Here is a 20,748-nt window from a genome sequence, read left to right as displayed (position 1 = left end):
GTTTCATGTCAAAACTGAACTTTCGAAACGTCAATAAACACATTTTATCGAAACTCACACATGCACCCAATGCTTTGGTTAAAGACACACTTAAATTTTTATCGATTTTTCTTGACTTTTATTTCTGATCATCAAATTTTAGTTTCGACTGTTACGGACTGTGCTCATCCGTATTTTTGAAACGCCATAGCTAATTTCAACAAGACATAGCTGTAGCTACAAAAAGTGACAATCTCATCTTCATTTTGCAATAGAACACGGTTATATTGTCTTCTATATAATAATTTATTATCACTAAAAACCATCAGCACGATAAATAAATAAAAAAACAGAATTCAATCTATGCTGGTTAAAGCATAAAACGCGTTTCTATATTTCCACGTGGCCTCTAAAGTTTGATATAGATAAAGAAATTTGCATATTGGCGAAATCTTATGGTACTGTTTTCTTTATATATACACATATCTCGGGTCTGCGAATTCTGTTTGCAAGAACTTAGTGTTTTTTATACTTCTTTGGCCCATTTTTTAGTACTTCGTGGCTCTTCGTGCTAGTTTTTAGGAAAATGGCTAGCAAAAATTCCGTACAAGCTGGTCGTCGTGTTCTTCATCGATCCGACGTCCCATTGTCATCACGTAAAAATGTATTTGTTGTGTGACGATATAGAGTCCAACGGCCATCGTATTCTTCACTCTACATCAGTAGCTATAATTCTAGGAAATACAAAAATTGTCGCACTTTTAGTTTAGAACATATTTTAACAAATGTGAGACTCTATTAACCCTCTAGAGGTCGTTGTTGCTCACAGGCAACAATCACCAAACGCGACGCGTACAAACTTTTGAAAACGCCCGGCTCCTAGAGGGTTAATGGCAAGGACTCAAGTAAGAAAGAACAATCTTAATTTTGTTATACAAACATTTGTACGAACAAAAAATAAATGATTTGAATCCTCGTAAAATGCATAAGTGTATATGTTATGTACTGGCTGGGATGTCTGTATTGAAAAAATATTTTCGCAAGGTCTCAAAAGCGGCCAGATGCGAATAGCCGTGGGACGCTTCTGAGACCAAAGAAAATGTTTTTTTAGCTAATAAGGACCACCCAAAACGGTAAATAACGTTTTTATTTTTCTTTATTCTTATGAAGCAATTCACGTTGTATGTGGCTTATTGAAAGTAGAATTGGATTTTTTTGTACAAAGCTCATTTCGTCTGGATGGTAAAATTCACTCTCTCTATGATAACTACTATCAGAATAAATTCTGCTTTCTCCTTGAACAATTTACATGCATGGCTTTCGAATCAAGTTTAAAAATTTAAATTTCCTTTTTGCCAGGAAATATAGCTATATGTTTGTAAATGTAGATCGTCCAGGTTGGTATAGTCCTGAGAAGGACTGTTGGTGTTGTTGTTGACTGACGTTTAGTCGACCTAAATGGTAGTCATCTTCAGAGTCAAAAATTACATTTTTTGAAGACGACTACCGCTAAGGTTGTCGAAACGTCAGTCAACAACAACAAAAACAGTCCTTCTCAGGACTATACCAACCTGGACGATCTACATTTACAAACATGTAACGATACTCCCGGGTTCAAACCATTTACATTATTACGAAATATAGCTATTGCAAAAAATAGCGCTTTTGAAACTCGCAGTCAAGATATTGAAGAAAGCCGCCCGCCATCAAATCACATTTGCAGAAAATGAAAAAATAACCCTACTCATGAAAGACAAAAAACTAAACATTGTTATTTTGTAGATACACAAGAAAAACACTTGACCTTCTTTAAAAGACCGAAACGCACATATGTGGTCTCATTTTTAAAATTGATGTTTATATATGAATGAAAAATAGAATTCATATAAATACAGCATTGGAGGGGGCTTACAGATTTTTTTGTACTCCAATTACGGATTCAAGCCACTCAATAGAGACGACAAATAATCTCATTGTTATTTATTATGAGTAGTTACATTAATTCATCATTGATGCCGGGCTTTGAAATCGACATTGCCGGTCGTAGCGATTCAATTCACTTGCTGTTATATACATGAATATAAATGATTTGACCTCTTTTTAATTCCGTTTTTTTAGTAGCTTAAAACCGCGGCAGATTATCTTGTTAAAAAGTGCAGCCCTTCTGAGTCACTTATGTTTTTCATGTGCATGTAGGTAGTATCGTGTCGGAAATTGTGATTCTTGCCCAGCAAGACCCAAACTCAAAAACGAACAATTTTGCCACGTGTTAGAACGAAGAAATTTTACTACTTTGGGGGTTTTAATTGTAATTTCGACAACCTAGCTTCAGCATCTAGTGGTCATGCAGGCGGTGAAATACAGCTGCTTTGAAATTCAGTAGCGTTTAACTCCAGTTTCGAGCAACTTTTTGTATAGAAAACTGATCTTGAACAAATCATATTTTTGTTGTATTTCTTAGTTTAATGGAAAACTTCACCAAATGAAAAATGCAATCGATTGTAAGAGAAGTTTTCATCAGGCGTTTTGTTGCAGCTGGTTTTTAATGCACATCACTGTTTGCGCATGAATCACAGCGATAAGAAGTCTACGTACGCGTTTGCAATCTGCAATGTCTGAAAAGCGCCAAATTCGCTAAAAGCATCGGCTTACTAGTGTGTTCTTATACGATTTAAAATTCAGAACATAAGAAATATTATTTCTTTAGAAATCTATTCGTCTTACAGTGGGCAAAGATCGGAATATTTACATAGCATGAGCAACATTATTTGCTGACGATACCAAAATCTACCGACAGATAAATAATATCGATGATTCTATTGCTTTACAGATAGATCTGACAACCCTCGACCTATGGGCGGATCGTTGGCAGATGAAATATAATTCTACCAAATGTGAAGTCATGAGAATTACACATAACAGAGACAAAAAGTCCACGCGGTACAATATATCGAGTACAGTGTTGAGGAATGTATCTAATTACAAAGATCTTTGAGTTATTATGTCTAGTGATCTATTGAACAAATAGTTCACAAAGCAAATAAGTTTCTTGGCTTACTTAAACGCACAGTAGGCGGTAAAAACAAAGATATTTTTTCAAACTTGTACAAAACCTTGGTTCGTCCAATCTTGGAATACGCCTGCCCGGTGTGGTCACCACACCTCATGAAAGAGATCGATGAAATTGAGAAGATACAAAGAAGAGCCTCGTGAATTGCCTTAGGCCAAAGAAGACAAGAGATGGCGTACACGGAGAGGTGTAAAATTCTTAAATGGAACTCTTTAGTACAATGGAGAGATTTCCTTTTCTTAGTGGAATGTTATAAAACTATATTCAATCTAAATGGATTGAATTTCAGCGAATATTTTGAACTTTGTAAAAACATTAAATCGAGATCTAACCACCCATGTAAACTACAACTCAAACTCGCAAGACTGAACTGTTAAAAAATTCTTTTTTTGTCAGAATTATCAAACCCTGGAATAATCTTCCTATTAATTTATTTAATTTTTGTGACAACCCTAACGTTCGTGAGTTTAAATCAAAATTGAAGAAACACATGAATATTTATTGAATCGTCAGTTAATTGATATTTAGCTGTTTCTTATTTGACATTTTTTTTATTTATTATTTACTATTTATTTTTTTATATTTATTATTTTTTATTTTTTATCGACTAGTTCTGTAAGATTTTTTACATAAATAGGAGACCCTTGATATAGGGCTAACCTCTGGGTTTCCTTTTTCCTAATAATGATGTATTTACATGTTGTTCTGAAATAAAGTATTGTAGTAAACATGCGGGTTGGCTAAGTCAATGGCCGAAAAATATTCTCACCCTTCGTCTCCTCCTGCGTCCGCATCGATATCTGACAAATCTGATACGACATGTTCGCCTTCTTCTATATCGTCGACGTCGCCTTCTCCAGCGAGAACCCCGTTTTTCTCGTGATATCACTTTTTCTCCAACAACTTTAAGCAGGCATTCATATTTTAGTCTGTTCGTCAACGCCGCACAATTGCCAATCGCATACGACGTTTCACACTGTAGGATGCGTAGATTAAGTATGAAAACGAGGATCACAATTACGAAGTAATTAATCTCACTTCGCCCACATGCAAAACCTAAACAGAAACAGTAAAAGATGGTGATTTTTGCCAGATAGCTACTACCAATGATCTGAAACCACGAGTCGACTAGATTTACCGATGACAAAAATCGCTGCATCATCATATTTTTAGTAGCTAATTCTACAAAATAATTTTGCCTTAGTTACATGTTGAAATTTAGGATTATTCTCGGATAAACCCTTAATAAATTTGCTCTTTATTCTCGCAAGTTGGTTCCATGGTAAGTAATCTCACGAGAAACAGAACTCTACCATTCTCACACAACGAGACGATAACCAATATGTCATCACACCAATTAAAAGACGAAGAGCTAGAACTCCTGAAAAATGGCCTTGGGTTCAGCATTAAACCACTGCGACTCAACTCAACCGACATTCTGGCAACATTCGAAAAAATCTACCAAACTATAAAACACAACATTCGCAATCAAAATTTGGAAAATTTATGACCAGACGGACGGTTTTGCGATGGGCTCTCCCTTAGCACCCATACTTGCTAACATTTTCATGGGCTCACATGAACGAAATTAATTACAACGACAATTACAATTATAACGACACTAAACCACTATTTTACGGCAGATACGTTGACGATATTTTTTGTGTTTTTACTAGCGAAACCATGCAGTTTTATAATTACATTAACACACAGCACACAAACACTAGATTTTCATTTGAAACTGAACAACAAGATTAGCTGCCATTCTTTGACATTTTACGAACAAAATCCCATGACAGCTGTACAACATCTACATATCACAAACCAACATACACAGGACTTCTGATGAACTATTTTAGTTTCACACCACTTTCATACAAAACCGGACTTATACGCACGGTAATCGACAGAGCATACAAACTTAACAATACGAACAACGGCTTTCAACGAGACGTAAAAAACATCACATCCACTCTTTTACGAAACTCTTTCCCACTACACTTTCATAACAGAACCGTAAAACGATATCTCGACAACAAACAAAGCAACAAACTCAAACTAGGCACCGAAACTCCTGACACGACGATCACGACCAACACAAATGAAAATTCCAAAATAACAATTCTATATTTCGAATTACCATACATCGGACATTACTCACGACACACACAGCGCGTACTTACAAACATTATGAAACGCTTCTGTACAGATATTGACATTCGACTAATTTTCACATCATTCAAAATCAAAAACCTTTTCTCATTCAAAGACCCAATCCCTGATTCAATTAAATCAATGGTGATATATGAATTTAATTGCGCGCGATGTTATTCTCGATACACTGGCGAAACTTCGCACCTTTTTTTCCACCAGAATGAGGGAACACACCACAACAGACAAAAACTCTCATATCTACCGAAATCTTCTTAAATCTCACTCATGTAAAACCATCTATTCACCCTCTTGCTTCAAAATCATCGACACTGCCGACACCTCATTCTCCCTTAAAATCAAAGAAGCACTCCACATTAAAAAAACTAACCCTGACCTTAATGTTCTAGTTTTTAAATTCAACACAATATTTAGTTTATAACGCGCTCCGACGCTCCCCATTACTTTATCTTATTTCCTTATTATTGTTGTAATTTATGTATGATATTACTTTTATATAAACCTAGTATTAATTATCATTTTACTTATACTGAAAATGGCATCATGAGATGTCGAAACATGTCTGTTTTAAAAAAACTCGTATATATTAAATGCTCATTAGCAATGGTGCTTCTACGAAATTATCTTAAAAACAAACCTTTACTGCATCTTGCAGTGATGTGATATGACGTTGTGAAATGAGTGTAGATCTTAATTCAATTCTAACTGAACACTAGTCATCCTTTCATAATTGTTCATCATTTGCCATGGGCTATAATCTAAATTTAATCTTAATATGTTATATTGGCTTGAATACATAATTAATATATAACAAAGTAAACATTTACCACTTGAACTCATGCGGTTATTGCACAAGATGACAACTCTCATGACAACATTTTACTTTAATTGATCTGCAGGATCAATAAAATTCTTTTCATGGAAACACAAACATGCTCACATAAATGCTATTGTCATTAATTGCACAATCAGTAAAAGACTTTGCTTACGTTGAAATCCGAACTTTTCACGTGTGAACAAAAACAAATTAAACTGACAATGGAATTTAATGCATCCAATTTCGTTTCGACTTCACACAAGGCTCTTCAAAGTCAGACTTTCAAAGTTTGTGATTTCCTGTCATTTAAAATCAATTTTCATGTTAAATAGTGTATGATTGTTGTAGACAACATATGACAAAAAGTTTTCAACACATGTTATTTACAGGCTGGCAGGTCCGTACTGAAAAAATATTTTTCAAGTAAGGACCTAAACGGTAAATAACTTTTTTAATGAGACTGAAATTGGATTGTTTTCTACAAAGTTCACTTCGTCTGGATAGTAAAGTTCATAGTTCATTCTCGCAACGATAACAACCATCTAAATACATTTTGCTTTCCCCATGAAAACCCATTGTAAAAACCACGTGTTGCTACAACCAATCAAGTTGCAAGAAATAGCATTAGAAATGTGAAGATAAAAAGTTATCAACCAAATTGAAACAGTTCGATGTTAATCATCTAACGAAGACATGCAGCTACTCGAGCATTTTCACCCAGATTTTCACAATATTGGGACGAAAGTTTCGATCATTTTACTTGAAGTTTGGACTCTTTTCAATCTCTCAAAATTACTTCATATCCCACTTAATCCAAGTTAACAGGATAAAGGGGCGTAACTATAGGACAAAATAACCGGTAAATCACGATCAAGCCGGTACAGCGAAAAAAAATTTGGCAAGAAGTGTTCACTGTCAATAAAAATTCTCCTACAAACGGCTTGTGTCTTGTTGTGAAATGATGACGTCTGTTGATTATGTGTTTCCAGCGCATGTGGTGAAGTTTGGCTGATATGCCAAACTAAACAAAGGCAAAAGACGTGCAGCATATATGAGAGCTTGTTTTGCAATGTGATGGTTATATATACTTTATGTAAATATTTCCTGGTTAAAAATGACTAGTAAACAACTAGCGGTAGGCATATTCAATTGTATAGATCTTCAGGCCATGATATTCTTTTTTCAGATCAAAGAAAAACCGTCATTTTTAAAAAGTGAAGGACTTCATGTCTTTCAACTGCTTGTGAAGCAAAATTTGGCTTTTAAGTGATAGTTAACAAAAGAGAACTTAAAAAAAAAACACAGCAATCTTCTAAGGGGCTGTTCTCATGAGCGTGGTAGCCGTGACTCAGCACAGCATTAAATCATTTTGGCAAATGCAAAAGATAAAATACTTCACAACAAACATTTTCTTTATGCAAGTTCCCTATGCTCTGACTTTTCAAATTCATACTGAAACCTTTAAAATAAAAACAAATAATTTAGCCTGATTTGAAAATTACGACTTAAATGACTTATGACGCTTAAAGTCCTGTTTAATAAAACTATAAATCGAAAAGAAAAATTTTTACTTTATGTGGAATTTTAAGTTTTGACTTATGCATGTTTCATGTCAAAACTGAACTTTTGAAACGTCAATAAACACATTTTATCGAAATTCACACATGCACCCAATGCTATGGTTAAAAACACACTTAAATTTTTATCGATTTTTCTTGACTTTTATTTCTGATCATCGAATTTTAGTTTCGACTGTTAGGGACTTTGCTCATCCGTATTTTTGAAACGCCTTAGCTAATTTCAACAAGACATAGCTGCAGCTACAAAAAGTGACAATCTCATCTTCATTTTGCGATAGAACACAGTTATATTGTCTTCTATATAATAATTTAATATCACTAAAAACCATCAGCACGATAAATAAATAAAAAAACAGAATTCAATCTATGCTGGTTAAAGCATAAAACGCGTTCCTATATTTCCACGTGGCCTCTAAAGTTTGATATAGATAAAGAAATTTGCATATTGGCGAAATCTCATGGTACTGTTTTCTCTATATATACACATATCTCGGGTCTGCGAATTCTGTTTGCAAGAACTTAGTGTTTTTTATACTTCTTTGGCCCATTTTTTAGTACTTCGTGGCTCTTCGTGCTAGTTTTTAGGAAAATGGCTAGCAAAAATTCCGTACAAGCTGGTCGTCGTGTTCTTCATCGATCCGACGTCCCATTGTCATCACGTAAAAATGTATTTGTTGTGTGACGATATAGAGTCCAACGGCCATCGTATTCTTCACACTACTTCAGTAGCTATAATTCTAGGAAATACAAAAATATCGCACTTTTAGTTTAGAACATATTAATGACTGTATTAATGACAAGGACTCAAGGAAGAAAGAACATTCTTAAACTTGTTATACAAACATTTGTACGAGCAAAAAATAAATGATTTGAATCCTCTTAAAATGCATAAGTGTATATGTTATGTACGGGCTGGGATGTCTGTACTGAAAAATATTTTCGCAAAGTCTCAACAGCGACCAGATGCTAATGGCCGTGGGACGCTTCTGAGACCAAAGAAAATGTTTTTTTTTAGCTAATAAGGACCACCCAAAACGGTAAATAACGTTTTTATTTTTCTTTATTCTTATGAAGCAATTCACGTTGTATGTGGCTTATTGAAAGTAGAATTGGATTTTTTTGTACAAAGCTCATTTTGTCTGCATGGTAAAATCCACTCTCTATGATAACTACTATCCGAATAAATTCTGCTTTCTCCTTGAACAATTTACATGCATGGCTTTCGAATCAATTTAAAAACTTAAATTTCCTTTTTGCCAGGAAATATAGCTATATGTTTGTAAATGTAGATCGTCCAGGTTGGTATAGTCCTGAGAAGGACCGTTGGTGTTGTTGTTGACTGACGTTTCGACAACCTAAACGGAAGTCATCTTCAGAGTCAAAAATGACAATTTTTGAAGATGACTACCGCTAAGGTTGTCGAAACGTCAGTCAACAACAACAAAAACAGTCGTTTTCAGGACTATACCAACCTGGACGGTCTTCATTTACAAACATGTAACGATACTCCCGGGTTCAAACTATTTACTTTATTACGAAATATAGCTATCGCAAAAAATAGCACTTTTGAAACTCGCAGTCAAGGTATTGAAGAAAGCCGCCCGCCATCAAATCACATTTGCAGAAAATGAAAAAATAACCCTACACATGAAAGACAAAAAACTAAACATTGTTATTTTGTAGATATACAAGAAAAATACTTGACCTTCTTTAAAAGACCAAAACGCACATATGTGGTCTCATTTTTAAAATTGATGTTGATATGTGAATGAAAAATAGAATTCATATAAATACAGCATTGGAGGGGGCTTACAGATTTTTTTGTACTCCAATTACGGATTCAAGCCACTCAATAGAGACGACAAATAATCTCATTGTTATTTATTATGAGTAGTTACATTAATTCATCATTGATGCCGGGCTTTGAAATCGACATTGCCGGTCGTAGCGATTCAATTCACTTGCTGTTATATACGTGAATATAAATGATTTGACCTCTTTTTTATTCCGTTTTTTTAGTAGGTTAACACCGCGACAGACAATCTTGTTAAAAAATGCAACCCGTCTGAGTCACTTATGTTTTTTATGTGCATGTAGGTAATATCGTGTCGGAAATTGTGATTCCGTTATTAAATTATTGACGTTCTAGAAAAGTAAGATTCCAATTAAAATCTTGCCCAGCAAGACCCAAACTCAAAAACGAACAATTTTGCAACGTGTTAGAACGAAGAAATTATACTACTTTGGGGGTTTTAATTGTAATTTCGACACCTAGCTTCAGCATCTAGTGGTCATGCAGGCGGTGAAATACAGCCGCGTTGAAATTCAGTAGCGTTTAACTCCAGTTTCTAGCAGCTTTTTGTATAAAAAACTGATCTAGAACAAATCATATTTTTTTTGTATTTCTTAGTTTAATGGAAAACTTCACCAAATGAAAAATGCAATCGATTGTAAGAGAAGATTTCATCAGGCGTTTTGTTGCAGCTGATTTTTAACGCGTGCACATCACTGTTTGCGCATGAATCACAGCGATAAGAAGTCTACGTACGCGTTTGCAATCGGCAATGTCTGAAAAGCGCCAAATTCGCTGAAAGCATCGGCTTACTAGTGTGTACTTATACGATTTAAATTTCAGACCATTAGAAATATTATTTCTTTAGAAATCTATTCATCTTACAGTGGGCAAAGATCGGAATATTTACATAGCATGAGCAACATGCGGGTTGGCTAAGTCAATGGCCGAAAAATATTCTCACCCTTCGTCTCCTCCTGCGTCCGCATCGATATCTCACAATTCTGATACGACATGTTCTCCTTCTTCTATATCGTCGACGTCGCCTTCTCCAGCGAGAACCCCGTTTTTCTCGTGATATCACTTTTTCTCCAACAACTTTAAGCAGGCATTCATATTTTAGTCTGTTCGTCAACGCCGCACAATTGCCAATCGCATACGACGTTTCACACTGTAGGATGCGTAGATTAAGTATGAAAACGAGGATCACAATTACGAAGTAATTCATCTCACTTCACCCACATGCAAAACCTAAAAAGAAACAGTAAAAAATGGTGATTTTTGCCAGATAGCTACTACCAATGATCTGAAACCACGAGTCGACTAGATTTACCGATGATAAAAATCGCTGCATCATCATATTTTTAGTAATTCTACAAAATAATTTTGCCTTAGTTGCATGTTGAAATTTAGGATAATTCTCGGATAAACCCTTAATAAATTTGCTCTTTATTCTCGCGAGTTGGTCCCATAGTAATGGCGGCACATTCAAATTTCATAATTTGTCTTCAACTTTTGCGACAGATGCTTGATCCAGTCTTACTTCGAGATCAGTGTTAGTATTTATTACTCTCAGATAGTTTCATGTGCCATCTTACCTATGCGTTTCTGTATGAGATAATTCAATTTTCGGTATACGTGATCACTGTGCCAACTACCACAGGCAAAAAAATCATATTTTCTCAAATGGGTGAATTATCATATGGTGTAACACAATTGAGTCAAAACGTCATGTTTCACGGAGAAGAGCCTCAATTTTTCTTACTAAAACATGCAAATGTGAGAACAATACTAGAGCCTAGCAATGAAAGAGTTGTGTAATGCGTCCCCTTTCATCAACCGTATCATCAAATGGTAACTATTCCAAAACCTCAATTTCTTTCTTAAATTTGCCCAAACGTAATTATATCATCATTTTAGTACGGTAATGCGCTGTCAAATGATCAAAAATACCAAGCTTTTAGCGTAAAAAAGTCATCACCTGTGTATTTTTGTTTTGGGTTTTTTGAATTCTTTGAATAGCAAATCTCTGTTCGCCATTGTGGTTGTCAAGCGCGGCGTGTGGCGTACTTATGCTTTCATTAGTATTAATTAGCTAAATGAAAAAAGATGTTCAACATGCTATTTGCATTAGCTACTACTTTGTTTCGCCCTTACAACAATTTTACTTCTTCTACTGAATATTAAAATAAAATTATAATAACCGTAGAAAATACTCGCACCGCGTAAAATGCTCTCGTGATCAATGATTGATATGTGTTTTAAGTAAACATCAATGTTAAAATAACACAATACATCAACAAAATTCGAATGCTCAGTCATTATTGAAATAACACAACAATACGACAACCGAGCGACAAAATAAAATTCTTGAATGCAAGTACACATGTTTCTGAAAACTATGAGATATTTAACTCTGTTGAAGCTACAACTCCGCCCATTTGAATTCGAATTACGGTCAACAAATTAAAGAGGTTTTCTGTGAAACTTGTATGTTGACAAGTCCATGTAAATGCTTAAACTTTTCTGTGACGTCTTTGTATTGTAATGCACATGCACATGTATTCAACAAAATTCCCAGAACGCTCAAGAATTGTTCAAAGCTGGCAAAGACCTTCACTTTTCCCTTTCTCATCTAATGACTCACCATGCTGTTTTGCTGTCATTCTGCTTCCAATTAAATTTTCCACATTCCAGTCACGAACGAAAATAATTATATGATATAACGATGATGGAGAATTGTCGTCGATGCTACAAAGTACAGTGCTATTTACATGTTTTCATGCACGTTAAAACTTTTAAAACTTTTAGCTTTGAATATAAGAGTGCATTAAAAAAAACTACGAACTACAATGATTGCTTCTTATTTATTAGACATAAAACAGGACACCAAGTTAACGGTAAATCATCACTCGGAACCTTAAATTGCAGTAAGACTACTGTCAATAACGAAGTAATGTATTCAGAAACATATTTATATTTGTTTATTTATGCATACTGATTAGATTGAGCCTGCGTCATTGTTTGTCGGTTATGTGTTAAGAAAAGACTCGGCAGATGTTTCCTGCTCATAGCGTTATGTGCAAATATTTTCTCATAAAGCAACAGGACACGTGATTATGTGCCTCGTTTTTCTGAGTTTTACTTTTAAGAGATAAAAGTTAATGATGCCTGCAGTGGTCACTCAATAAAAAATTACCATCTCATCAGATCTGTGTAAGATATTTGCACTCGTTGTCACGCGCGTAGCATTATTCAACACAACTTTGCACAGAGCAGGAAGTTTTCTTCCTCAAAGGAAAAGTTAACTTTTCAACTAATACAACTATCGACAAATGTACCTTTCTACTTTCCAATTTATCGATCCTTCTTCCCTCAGATAGCGCGAAAACGCCGCAAAGTCGCGTTCAACGTTTTTATTGTTGCATATTTCTTCGAGAGTGAAGACAATTTATATCATGTTTCAATTTGGAGGTAAAATTTATCATCAGTTGCTGATTGACAATGACGTTAATACCATTCAGATTGCCTTCCCCACTGTTACTATGACGGCAAAAGATTGATATCATTTTACATTGCTGCGCCATAGAATTTTTTCTGTAATAAGCAAAGTATCGGCTTTACTATGAAGATGATCAGACAGCAATTTTGCTTAGCGATCAAAGCTACAAATACATCGCACATAAAGCATTATAATACAGTAAAGTTTACATCGCCACCTTTCACATAAGTACCTCAATTAAAACGTATATAGTTGATAGAAGGCACTTACTTTTGAAACAAACTCACAAGTCCTTTGGAGAAAAGCAAACAAGATCCAAATTTTCGAGTCTGATCAATATTGCTGAGTATTGATTGTGCTGTCTACATGTTTAATGTAAAGCGTGGTTTTAAGGGGAAAAAAAGAAAAATTATTTTCCAGACTCCTTGGTGCGTCTGTTTCCTACGAGATCTGGCGCGTCTGCCCTACTCTGCAGTCTGGCCGATGATCTATATACTATAGCTCAAATATTTTTCTTAGAAGCAATCATGGTGACCACACACAACATCTTACACACACATGTCTTTTCCAAATTTGGCAACAATTAGTTTTATGATTTCAGTTACGCAACTTAACCAAAATATTAATAGACTTAGATTATGAAAAACATACGAGCATTTTGCTTGGCAGCTTGCAAACTTCGAGTAATTTCTCTGGTATCGTTCAGAAACATGCAATTGCAACACGTTTGACAAGATAAACGTTATTGAAATCACATTTTGCCACCATATAAGAGAGACACCAAAGATTGATAATTGTTTAAAGAAGGGAGAGGTAGTTTTCCTATATGCATATTCTGCTTTATTCTGTTTAAATCAATTGTGATAATGTGATTACAGATTATAGCATAAACAAATGAATATGAGTCTCCTCAATGATTAATCATCCACTTTCTCTGAATGTCCATACATTGATTGGAAGCAAGGAAGCCGCCAGTTTGATACCTGGAGGGAGGGCAATATCCTAAATGCATATTTCGCCCCATCAAATGAATGTATAAATATGCTTTCCATATGATTATCAAGCTCTCGATCTCGGGCTTCTTCGAAGTGAAGAAAAAATCTAGCTCATTTAAATTTACTGGCAGATATCTTTGTTGCGGCAATTCAACTACGAAAGCTCTGTTGCTCATTAGCGACAGATAAATAACCGTTCCCTTTCATCATATTGCGTGATCTCTGTTATTGTAATCGACGTGTTTTTTCTAATTAAGATGGTGTTTTGATATCACTTAATTAAGGGTTTATTTGAGGGATTATTGCAATTCGCAGTGTTGGAACGTTTGCTGATTGACATACAAGACTGTTATTTGGTTTGTCCAAGAAACATGAAAGAAACTTAAATTAGAGCATGTAGGATTGCAAACAATTTTGTAGATTTTTTATTAACTGTCAATGACAGCTTTTGTCGCCCCTTTTTTTGATTACTTTTGCAGCTTCCTTAATGTTCCCGTTGATACATTCGTGTAAATAGTTTTTCAGCAATATCAAGTAATATAGAGAAAAGCAGGCTTCTATAGACTAGACTACGTATGGTATTAGTTAATTAGCAAACTGTGTGTCAGTCAGTACATGCATCCTCATTTGTAGTTTACAGACAAGAAAGAATTTTGAGAAAGGAAATTGCTCTACGCTTAGGTTTTAGCTAAACTTTGCAACAGTGCAGTTTCCTACAGCAAGCTCCTGTGGATTGTCTCCACAACAATTGACATTAAACATTAAACAAACATATACGCACAAACCACCAAGTGAAGTAGCTGCGTTGTCACAAAGTGTTCCAGATGTGCGAGCAACGACAATACCGAAGGTTTTTTTGTTAATCGTTCTCATCAATATATTATATGCTGTCAAGTATGTTGTGCGGTATATCTTACAAAATAAACAAATAACGATATCTTAGTCTGATCAAAGCAACGTGGTCTTGGTTGAGTTATCCTTTGAACATTTTAATCTAGGATTAAGTCTTAGTCCCGTATGAGCAGGCAAAGATTTTTAGTTGGATTTTTATCACTACGACAACAGAACCACCATAAACCAGCTTCTATCAGCATGAGCTTCATTTTTATGTTCTGTTAAAGTGTCTATGAAGCGAATTTTCTAATTTCATGTTCTTGTAGATTTATAATGTGTAAAATAAAAATAAATCAAACAGTACTCTCTACCCAGCATAGTACCTAGCTCAATAGAGCTAATTAGCGCAAGTGCTTGTTACAATGCACAAAAATGACAATTGATTCAAAAGAACTTAGCACAGCAAAATGATGCAATCCCCCCGCTCCCCACCTTCATTCCACTATCTAGCTACGTATGCTATTGGCTATACCTGGACTAAACTACTTATGGAGTCACTGTTCTATCGTCCAAATAAATGTTTATACTGTATTATAAGTGATATCAACTATATATGTAGCTAGTAGTATATTAAGATGAAATTCATATTGAAATATTAGAACATCCGGTAGGCTAAATCTGCTCTAATTGTCATTCACATTAGTTAAATTGAAAAATTCATATTCGTATACGCGAAGAATAACCGTTAGTTACATTCTTAATGCGAAATAATACACCTCAGGCAACATGCCTGATTGACAAACGTTATAATTTCGAACTATGAATATGAACTATGTTTGTTTTTGTATTCGTAATGATAATAGAGAGCTTTGGCAAGAGGAGTACGACTACGACAACGAGTACGAAGTTTGAAAGTGTAAGGGAATGGCACGAGGAAGTTTGTCAACATGCCTGATTGACAAACGTTATAATTTCGAACTATGAATATGAACTATGTTTGTTTTTGTATTCGTAATGATAATAGAAAGCTTTGGCAAGAGTACGACTACGACAACGAGTACGAAGTTTGAAAGTGTAAGGGAATGGCACGAGGAAGTTTGTTGTCGTTGTCGCTTCGCCAAACTTTTGTTTTAGTTGTAAACAACAGGACGAGCCTTTTTATTATGAAAAACACCGACGTTTGTGAAGCAGCTACGGCTCCATTTGTCAATAATGATATCAACTAATCGGTAATACTGGTTTTGCGAGAATATAGGACTCTTTAGAGCAGGGGTCTCCAAACTACGGCCCACGGGCCAGATGCGGCCCGTTGGGCCTCTCAATCCGGCCTGCAGAGAAACTTAAGAAAAAAAAATTATTAAACAAAATAAACTTTGTGCAGAAAGTTCATGTTATGACGCAAGTCAACTAGCAAGAGTGGCATACGTCAACTTTTGTCCCAACTTCCTACTTCCGTTTCAAGCACATTGCGAAATTTAAAAATCTGAAGGATGACGTGGAAATTCTTTATATTTCAATGCTTCATAATGGCCGATAAAAGAAAAAGAAAATAGATGATGAATGTCGGCGATTTCAAGAAGAGTGGAGTGTAAAATACTTCTTCATGATGTTCTTCGTTATGTACTTCGTTTTAAGTATTCGCTCTTTGACCAGCGGTATACGGTTCGTCGGCCCTCAACATGCTGGATGAAAGTTCATGTGGCCCTCTGGCTAGAAAGTTTGGAGACCCCTGCTTTAGAGTAAAAAATCTTAACTATTTTAAATTTTATGTATTATATATTTGTACTATTTTATTGTTTGTTTACCGTTTATTTTGCGTGCGAAATACATGAAAGTTTTCAAGGTCATATTTTACTTTTAAATGTACATATGCGCTCATAAAAGGTTCTAAAGTAAAGCCTAGATGCTCGAAAATAGTACTGTAAACTAATTTCTTACACAATGAAAAAAATACCTACTTTCTATGCTTAAAAAGACATCGTAGTCGCGACTACGAATTTTTTACAAAACATCGTACTCAAATTGATGACGGCTACGTGTTGTTGTTGTCGCAACAATGTTTTCGCGCCAAAATGACGTATAATTCGTATTCGTAGTCGTTCTCGTAGTCTTTGCTAAAGCTCCCTAATATCTTTTTTTGTGCGTTTAAAGACAATTTATAACTCACAATTCACGTGCACTTTTGACTTAAGCATCCTTTTCGATTAGCATTTTACAATTGGAACTTCAACATCACGGCAAGAAACTTTAAAAGAATCCGTGTCATTTGGATGCGTGCTACATAACAGAGCTAGTTTTTACAAGCTATACGAAGGAATGCAATATAGAATACGAAGAATGAGTGGACCACAAGTAATAAGGCATAGTACGCTATTTTTTATGGTAAAATGTTCAGAAGCGTGCAGGATCTCGCAAGTTTTCCTCCTGCTATAAATTTCAGTGCGTTATCATTATTCATTTCTTTAGAAATCTATTGTTTTTTGCAGCGAGTGAAGGCTAAAAAAGTTAGACAGAAGCAAAACCAAATTTGTAGCAGGCTGCGCCACTGTAATATAATATATAACTAAAATGGCATATGGTTGTGATCATTTTTTATACAGACGCGATGAGAGATAGTAAAAAAAAAATTTTTCATAGAATAGCCTTTATAGGTTCTTTCCAATACGAGAAAAGCAGCTAAGAAAGGATGTAAAATTGTCATGCTTAAAATTGCTTCATGCTTAAAATCTTCAAATGTAAACTAGAATGAACAGGCGCTGTTGGACAATTTACAACAAAAAACACGGGATCGAGCCATATGGTTCTCAACACACTTCAGTCTTTGTCAGGCATGTATCGAAAGCAAACCGCAAGGTGGTTGTACAAAAATATTATTGATGATTATTCATGTGATACAGGTGTAAATTTCGACGTCATGCCGTTCGTAGGATTGAAATATACCAAATTTCAGAGAAGACCGACTCAAACCGGATTTAATCGCGCTTATTAAATAAAACTTGATTCCAACCTTTCCGTTATTGACACGCACTCTGAACTTAATCAAAAAATTTTGTTATCAAAGAAAGGAATGAAGAAGTTAAAGTTGATGAGCAATGGCGTTAGCAGGAGTCTTGGTCACTTTCGAAAGATGTTTCATACAACATGCCGGTCGAGAAGCATAAAAAAATACTGATTTTTTTCCTCGACCAACTGTACTGGTTCGTGTGATTTAATTTAATTAATTGAAGAGTATTTGAACCGGAAAATGCTCTTGAGCACTGCTGTGTAGAACGAGACTATGTCAGCCGTACACGGAATTCAACGATAATTGATTAGTCATGAAAAGTTATTGAAGAAAACAAGCTTATGAAACATTTCTAGCAGTTCTCTGGGCAGATACGCTAACGACCAAAGTTTTTGAGAAGCTGCTTTGCTTTTGGGTGCCTTCTGGTTTTTGAAACCTGCATTCCAAGGGGAACTACTAGCACAAAAATTTTTGATGTGTGTTGTAATAACTCTGACGAAAGCAGTTCTAGTGATGCTATCGCAAGGCGTGATGAATCATTACGCAAAAGTTCAGGTCTTAAGAGTTAAGACTGTCTGAAGAAAGTCTGCTCGCCATATGATAAATATGAAGGTGTTCTGTTAGTTTGCAAAGAAGAACTTTACCACCAAAATTAACTGATAACTACACAAAAGCTACTAAAACTAGACCTTTTTTAGGCAAAGAATGCAGATGCACTAATCACTATAAGTACATCTTAAAATATATATTTGCATGCTTAATTAATACTTTGAATGCATTACTCATAATCTTGTGTAAATACCGTAGGTAAACATTGCCTTTGCTGTAATGCTGCAATTCATCAAAGATGGCACAACGCTTAAAGATTTGGCATTTTGATCATTTTTGGTCAGTGTGATCTCGCGACCACTTAAGCATTGTTTATTACTCTTTTCATAAAAAATGATTTGAATGGAAACTTTGATTCTTTTTAACCATTTATTCTAGTGTCTAAAAACAACAGCATCTCAGCACCTGAGAATATACAGCTTGAACACGACAAATAGGGATCCACGCGTTGTCGTGTTTGTACGTTTGTCGTGTGCCAATACTGTTTACACAAATATACCAGAAAGAAATGAGCGCCGTAACTCAGCTTGATTATCATTTTAAGGTATATAGTTTTAAAGTTCGGAAGCTGTTCATTGGTTACAAGCTTGTAGGGTTTTTTACAACCATTTCTCGTTGTGTAAAAACACATTCAAACGTCAAACATGTAGCTACAAATGTCGTTCAAAAGTTTGAACCTGCGCTTTATCTTGCCTGTCCAAGGCGCGCATCAAAGTATACAGGCAAAAAATCTTGATAAATGTTAGACAAGGCTTGATACATATGAAATGAATTACCACACAATTAGCAACATTTAGTTTCTTATTGAAGGGTGAAGATTTTGATCGCCATAACGGATTGGACGCAACTACAATTTTTAAACCAACGCTATTTTTGCACCGTCAGGCATTTGGCATCGAGAAGTGTAAAACACGACTATATTGAAAGCAAAGAAACATCTTTACCTCTCTAGGAATCCGCGTTCACCTCTGGTTTGAAAAACAGCATGTACACAAGCACCAGTGAAAGGATGAAGAATCTCTAGCTGCGCAAACTTGAGAACAGGAAACCACCTTTGAAGCAAATGCGCAAACAAAAAGTGGTCAAAAGGTCAGTCATAAGAAATAAGTCAAATATTTATCGATGACAGTGCCATGTCATAGTCGACATGCGTGGTGTAGCATTGTCATTATATGAGCAGGAATGTCCAAAAGCGTGAATTTGAAAACCACCTCGTCGTGTTCGATGTCTGCACGAACACCGGAAATAACTTGCATAACGGAAGTCTTTGAAAACTTGAAACGTGAGCCACGCCAACTTAAACCGCTCAGCAGAAACACAAGCCGAAGCATGCGATTTGTGCAAGTGCTTCAAAATTAGCACAAATACGCGCAAATTTTAAGCGTCTCATACCTTGGGCGTATGTTTAAATTAAACCTAGATCTTTGACGGTCGTAATATGACCAAGAAAGCTATCTCTAGTCTTTCGAAGCAATTCTTCTAGTTTTATCTAGTCTATTGTTTTTCAAAGCAAAACAATAACAATCCTGTGTGACCAGTGTTACTCTTTTCACAGCATTTCACATCCAGAACTGACAAACATATTGAATTAGCTGTTCCTGACGATTTCCTTAAACACCTGCCTCGAGAGGTTTTACGCCGATGAAGCCGAAAAATGGCGCATTCCGGGGAATGTGAAAATTTTCGCGACTATAAATATTTTTTATGTTCTGTATTGCACAAATTGCAATTAAAAAGGTAAATTAGCGAAACTAGCTCAAGCTTGGACGTAACCATCCATGTGGTAAGTATGGTAACGATAGATATTAACCGGTGTTACTGGTTCATGTTCATTACAAAATAATTTCACTATAAATTTATGAAAACATTTATCAAAATTTTCAGTGCTCAATGTATTGTATCCATGAAACAGTTAGTTTTACGTTATTAGCATTCCTTCCTGTGAGTTTCACTCCTGCTATGTAAATTAAAAACATTGTTAAAAATTAAGTACTACAATTTTCAACAAAAGTTATGTTTGTTAGTGCTGAAAGATTGCAGAAAACCAACACGACGATATTTGTTTATCCGAAAGTAAAAAGACTGATAATTGGGGCGAGGGGGCTCGTATTCATTTCATTCATACGTTTTTATCCATAATCACAATTGATTTCAAGTGTAATATGCTTATTACTTTATATTACGTAGAACATTATATGCATAATTTCTTTTTTTTGACTCTGAAGATGACTACCTCTAAGGTTGTCGAAACGTCAGTCAAAAACAACAAAAACAGTCCTTCTCAGAACTATACCAACTTGGACGATCTTCATTTACAAACATGTAACGATACTCCCGGGTTCAAACCATTTACTTTATTATATGCATAGTATTACATTATATTAGGACATTATA

The 20,748-nt window shown here is 35.2% G+C and overlaps 1 long non-coding RNA gene and 1 pseudogene across 4 annotated transcripts; one reads left to right on the top strand and one right to left on the bottom strand.

The window, feature by feature from the left end:
• The first annotated feature begins 565 nt into the window (after window positions 1-565).
• LOC124444611 lies at window positions 566-3,554 on the top strand (annotated as a pseudogene).
• A 4,327-nt stretch (window positions 3,555-7,881) lies between these two features.
• On the bottom strand, window positions 7,882-19,457 carry LOC124444059. Of its 4 annotated transcripts, none has more exons than XR_006947809.1 (4): window positions 19,299-19,457; window positions 12,752-12,953; window positions 10,375-10,661; window positions 7,882-8,355 (listed from the first exon to the last, which is right to left on the bottom strand). It is a non-coding gene; the product is annotated as an uncharacterized LOC124444059 (long non-coding RNA). The 4 variants fall into 4 exon arrangements; XR_006947811.1 differs by having other exon boundaries at window positions 12,752-12,947; XR_006947810.1 differs by lacking the exon at window positions 19,299-19,457 and adding an exon at window positions 13,183-13,438 and having other exon boundaries at window positions 12,752-13,007.
• Window positions 19,458-20,748: the final 1,291 nt, after the last annotated feature.

This window comes from Xenia sp. Carnegie-2017, unplaced genomic scaffold (assembly GCF_021976095.1).
Source record: "Xenia sp. Carnegie-2017 unplaced genomic scaffold, XeniaSp_v1 HiC_scaffold_21, whole genome shotgun sequence".
In the NCBI taxonomy this organism is placed as follows: domain Eukaryota; kingdom Metazoa; phylum Cnidaria; class Anthozoa; order Malacalcyonacea; family Xeniidae; genus Xenia; species Xenia sp. Carnegie-2017.
This window is presented reverse-complemented; position numbering and strand designations above follow the sequence as displayed.